This window comes from Babylonia areolata, chromosome 15 (genome assembly GCF_041734735.1).
Source record: "Babylonia areolata isolate BAREFJ2019XMU chromosome 15, ASM4173473v1, whole genome shotgun sequence".
NCBI lineage: Eukaryota > Metazoa > Mollusca > Gastropoda > Neogastropoda > Buccinidae > Babylonia > Babylonia areolata.
This window is the reverse complement of record NC_134890.1, coordinates 35,112,107-35,118,259: the sequence shown is the minus strand read 5'-3', so window position 1 is coordinate 35,118,259 and position 6,153 is coordinate 35,112,107. Positions and strand designations below refer to the sequence as shown.

General features: G+C 45.7%; 1 long non-coding RNA gene across 1 annotated transcript; it reads right to left on the bottom strand.

The window, feature by feature from the left end:
* Positions 1-1,292: 1,292 nt before the first annotated feature.
* LOC143290605 (uncharacterized) lies at positions 1,293-4,355 on the bottom strand. Its single transcript, XR_013056421.1, has 2 exons — positions 3,280-4,355; positions 1,293-3,171 (listed from the first exon to the last, which is right to left on the bottom strand). It is a non-coding gene; the product is annotated as an uncharacterized LOC143290605 (long non-coding RNA).
* Between the last annotated feature and the right edge of the window lie 1,798 nt (positions 4,356-6,153).

The following is a 6,153-nucleotide window of genomic DNA, read 5'->3' as shown; positions in this document are numbered from 1 at the left end:
CACAGATATCTTCTTGGTACTGCCGTGTCCAGTGGTGACATCTATGTCTTGGCAGTCTGCTGTGTCCAGTGGTGACATCTATGTCTTGGCAGTCTGCTGTGTCCAGTGGTGACATCCAGTGGTGACATCTATGTCTTGGCAGTCTGCTGTGTCCAGTGGTGACATCTATGTCTTGGCAGTCTGCTGTGTCCAGTGGTGACATCTATGTCTTGACAGTCTGCTGTGTCCAGTGGTGACATCTATGTCTTGACAGTCTGCTGTGTCCAATGGTGACATCCAGTGGTGACATCTATGTCTTGGCAGTCTGCTGTGTCCAGTGGTGACATCTATGTCTTGGCAGTCTGCTGGGTCCAGTGGTGACATCCAGTGGTGACATCTATGTCTTGGCAGTCTGCTGTGTCCAGTGGTGACATCTATGTCTTGGCAGTCTGCTGGGTCCAGTGGTGACATCTATGTCTTGGCAGTCTGCTGTGTCCAGTGGTGACATCTATGTCTTGGCAGTCTGCTGTGTCCAGTGGTGACATCTATGTCTTGGCAGTCTGCTGTGTCTAATGGTGACATCCAGTGGTGACATCTATGTCTTGGCAGTCTGCTGTGTCCAGTGGTGACATCTATGTCTTGGCAGTCTGCTGTGTCCAGTGGTGACATCTATGTCTTGGCAGTCTGCTGGGTCCAGTGGTGACATCTATGTCTATGTGCTTCTCAGTCTTGTTTGGTGTGGTCTGGCTGATGGCTACAGAGCCCCAGTTTGGATGTGCACAAACGTCTGCAGTGATGGCAGGGAAATGCCCGGACTCTTTGGGAATTGCTGCTGCTGCCTTCCTGTTTTTGCCAGACTCGACAACGTTGCTGCAGCAGTTCTTCTCAAAACTGCAACGTGCTTGCTTTGTCACAGAGTGTGTGCCAGCCTAGTTACAGTGACCACTCACCACACCTCTCACATTCCAATACAAATGGGTAACAAAAACAGGTTGTATATTTTCACACATCATTTTATTTCAAACTTTTTGATGGAAAAAAATCCCCATGATTTCAAAGCGATCCCTGTTCCCATGAAGCCAGAGGAGGAGGGGACGAGAGGTCACGTGACTGACACCAAGAAGTGGAGGCAACAAGGAACATCATCAACTACTGTGCCTGATGAAAACGTCACTCACACCATCACTGTGCATAGAACATCCGTCATCTGAAAATCTGTGTGTGTGTGTGTGTGTGTGTGTGTGTGTTCGTGTGTGTATTTGTTTGCTTGTTTCTCTGTATGTGTTTGTGCATGTGTGTGTTTTGTTTGTTTGTGAGTGTGTGTGTGTGTGTGAGAGAGAGAGAGAGAGAGAGAGAGAGAGAGAGACATCGTTTAGCTGACAAAGTTCAGTTTAATTCCATTACTCAAGGAGGCATCACTGCATTTGGACAAATCCATATGCATTACACCACATCTAATCAGATGCCTGACCAGCAGCATAACCCAATGCACTTAGTCAGGCCTTGAGGAGGGAAAAAAAGGTGCATGAACAAATAAATGTATTCATCATTACATTAATTCATAAATAAATAAACAAATACCTTTTTTCCATATATGAAATATGACGATGTGTTTGTTCCTGTGTGTGCACAATGGTGTGCATGCTGTTTAATTTACACAAAAATACACAAGTGACAAAAAGTCCCACTGACACACAATACAAGTGACAAAAACTCCCACTGACACACAAGTGACAAAAGTCCCACTGACACACAATACAAGTGACAAAAAGTCCCACTGACACACAATACAAGTGACAAAAAGTCCCACTGACACAATACAAGTGACAAAAAGTCCCACTGACACACAATACAAGTGACAAAAAGTCCCACTGACACACAATACAAGTGACAAAAGTCCCACTGACACAATATAAGTGACAAAAGTCCCACTGACACAATACAAGTGACAAAAAGTCCCACTGACACACAATACAAGTGACAAAAGTCCCACTGACACACAATACAAGTGACAAAAAGTCCCACTGACACACAATACAAGTGACAAAAACTCCCACTGACACACAATACAAGTGACAAAAACTCCCACTGACACACAAGTGACAAAAACTCCCACTGACACAAAGACACTTATATTGACAGCAACAACACTGACACAAAAAATTGTCAATTAACATTTGAAAAGTGCAACAGAATGTACACCAACAAAAACTGTCTGCTTGATCTATTTTAGTTTGAAGTTTAGGATTTTATCAAATAAAACATTTTTATAATAATAATAATAATAACAAAAAATGAATAAGATTTTAAAAGAACTGCAACAGGTATGGCAAAAAATGTCTTTGTTCTCATTTCCTCTGTGACAGACATGGGCATAATTTCCCTTGTTTTGATTGGTGTGGATACTTTTGATGTTTACAGTTGATTTTGTCTACTGTGGTAATGAAGAACTCGTCAGACTACTGATCACAACAGACAAGGGATAAATAATGCTGCCCAGTGAAGTGGTGATAGGTTTGCGCCAGCTTTTCAACACCTACTGTAAATAGACATTACATGTCTGCAAATATGTGTGTGCGTGCGTGTGTGAGTGTGTGTGTGTGCCAGTCTGTGTGTGTGTGACTCTGTGTGTGTGTGTGTGTGTGTGTGTGTGTGCCAGTCTGTGTGTGTGTGACTCTGTGTGTGTGTGTGTGACTCTGTGTGTGTGTGTGTGTGTGTGTGTGTGTGTGTGTGTGTGTTACAGGCAAACGGTGCTGTCAAGGATTTCAAAGATACAATACATACACCTCTTTCAGGGAAGATCTCTTACAAGCTACCCTCCACATTCATGTGGTTCATGCAGCTAAAGTGAATCAACTAATCTGTTACAGTAAGCCAACTTACCAATTATAACCAGTAAGCCAACTTACCAATTATAACCAGTAAGCCAACTTACCAATTATAACCAAACAAACCAAAAAAGGGGGAGAGCCTGTTCTGAAATATCAACTTTAATTCTGTAAACAAAACACAAAGGTGACTGGACAGAACACAACAAACTGCACACACACACAGACATGGGGAAAACATTAACGCAAACAAAGTATTCAACCGCTTGACTGTTCTTAACGAGTTTGCTGGTCAGTGAAGGGCTGTCACCTCACTGAGATCAGACAGACCTTACAGGTCAGGATGTCAGTGAAGGGCTGTCACCTTGCTGAGATAAGACAGAGCTTACAGGTGAGGATGTCAGTGAAGGGCTGTTTCCTCACTGAGATAAGACAGACCTTACCGGTCAGGATGCCAGTGAAGGGCTGTCACCTCACTGAGATCAGACAGCTTACAGGTCAGGATGTCAGTGAAGGGCTGTCACCTCAATGAGATAAGACACAGCTTACAGGTCAGGATGTCAGTGAAGGACTGTCACCTCACTGAGATCACACACAGCTTACAGGTCAGGATGTCAGTGAAGGGCTGTCACCTTGCTGAGATAAGACAGAGCTTACAGGTGAGGATGTCAGTGAAGGGCTGTTTCCTCACTGAGATAAGACAGACCTTACCGGTCAGGATGCCAGTGAAGGGCTGTCACCTCACTGAGATAAGACACAGCTTACAGGTCAGGGTGTCAGTGAAGGGCTGTCACCTCACTGTGATAAGACACAGCTTACAGATCAGGGTGTCAGTGAAGGGCTGTCACTGACTGAGATAAGACACAGCTTACAGGTCAGGATGTCAGTGAAGGGCTGTTGCCTCACTGAGATCAGACACAGCTTACAGGTCAGGATGTCAGTGAAGGGCTGTCACCTCACTGAGATAAGACACAGCTTACAGGTCAGGGTGTCAGTGAAGGACGATCACCTCACTGAGATAAGACACAGCTTACAGGTCAGGATGTCAGTGAAGGGCTGTCACCTCACTGAGATAAGACACAGCTTACAGGTCAGGGTGTCAGTGAAGGACGGTCACCTCACTGAGATAAGACACAGCTTACAGGTCAGGATGTCAGTGAAGGGCTGTCACCTCACTGAGATAAGACACAGCTTACAGGTCAGGGTGTCAGTGAAGGACTGTCACCTTGCTGAGACAGACCTTACAGGTAAGGATGTCAGTGAAGGGCTGTCACCTTGCTGAGACAGACCTTACAGGTAAGGATGTCAGTGAAGGGCTGTCACCTTGCTGAGACAGACCTTACAGGTCAGGATGTCAGTGAAGGGCTTTCACCTTGCTGAGACAGACCTTACAGGTCAGGATGTCAGTGAAGGGCTGTTGCCTCACTGAGAATAAGACACAGCTTACGGGTCAGGGTGTCAGTTAAGGGCTGTCACCTCACTGAGATAAGACACAGCTTACAGGTCAGGATGTCAGTGAAGGGCTGTCACCTCACTGAGATAAGACACAGCTTACAGGTCAGGATGTCAGTGAAGGGCTGTCACCTCACTGAGATAAGACACAGCTTACAGGTCAGGATGTCAGTGAAGGGCTGTTGCCTCATTGTGATAAGACAGAGCTTACAGGTCAGGATGTCAGTGAAGGGCTGTTGCCTCATTGTGATAAGACAGAGCTAACAGGTCAGGATGTCAGTGAAGGGCTGTCACCTCATTGAGATCAGACACAGCTTACAGGTCAGGATGTCAGTGAAGGGCTGTCACCTCGCTGAGATCAGACACAGCTTACAGGTCAGGATGTCAGTGAAGGGCTGTCACCTCACTGAGATAAGACACAGCTTACAGGTCAGGATGTCAGTGAAGGGCTGTCACCTCACTGAGATAAGACACAGCTTACAGGTCAGGATGTCAGTGAAGGGCTGTCACCTCACTGAGATAAGACACAGCTTACAGGTCAGGATGTCAGTGAAGGGCTGTTGCCTCACTGTGATAAGACAGAGCTAACAGGTCAGGATGTCAGTGAAGGGCTGTCACCTCAATGAGATAAGACACAGCCTACAGGTCAGGGTGTCAGTGAAGGACTGTCACCTCACTGAGATAAGACACAGCTTACAGGTCAGGATGTCAGTGAAGGGCTGTCACCTCACTGAGATAAGACACAGCTTACAGGTCAGGATGTCAGTGAAGGGCTGTTGCCTCACTGTGATAAGACAGAGCTAACAGGTCAGGATGTCAGTGAAGGGCTGTCACCTCAATGAGATAAGACACAGCTTACAGGTCAGGGTGTCAGTGAAGGGCTGTCACCTCACTGAGATAAGACACAGCTTACAGGTCAGGATGTCAGTGAAGGGCTGTCACCTCACTGAGATAAGACACAGCTTACAGGTCAGGGTGTCAGTGAAGGGCTGTCACCTTGCTGAGACAGACCTTACAGGTCAGGATGTCAGTGAAGGGCTGTCACCCTGCTGAGACAGACCTTACAGGTCAGGATGTCAGTGAAGGGCTGTCACCTCACTGAGATAAGACACAGCTTACAGGTCAGGATGTCAGTGAAGGGCTGTCACCCTGCTGAGACAGACCTTACAGGTCAGGATGTCAGTGAAGGGCTGTCACCTCACTGAGATAAGACACAGCCTACAGGTCAGGGTGTCAGTGAAGGGCTGTCACCTTGCTGAGACAGACCTTACAGGTCAGGATGTCAGTCACTGCTCTGTATTCAAACTTCTTCCTCTTGGGACTGCAATAGGTTCAGCAAAATCAATGACACCATTTATAAGAGTACAAAAAGTAGTGGCGACCTTTCACACTTATGCCATCACTGATGTCATTTCATCAAGGGTAAAAAGTCTGCATGTCTCCACAAAATTCTCCATCCAGTTAAGTATTCTCCATCTAGTTAAGTACTTTCTTGAATTCTTTAACATATGTTCACTTTCAGTGATATTTGACTAGAGTTGAATTAAGTTATATACTGTTTCAATGGCAGACATCACGCTGAATTTACTAAAGGCAAAGTTTTCAATGATGCAGTAATCCTGTTTTTTGCTGTACAGGAATTCAAACAGCTATTAATGTCCTGAACCAATCTCAATATACAGTTTGGTAAAAAAAAAAAACATTCGCAGGAAAACCCGGATGGCTGCCGGAAAAGAAGACACTGCTTCCGGTAACACAAGGGAGGTAAGTACCAAGGGAGGCTATTTGCTGCAGCTTCTTCTAATTTCTCTGCATCGTGGACCAGTAACTAGTTTGGACAGGACAGGAATCCAGACCCTGCTGGAGTGTGCACCAGTGGTCACAGTAAGGTATG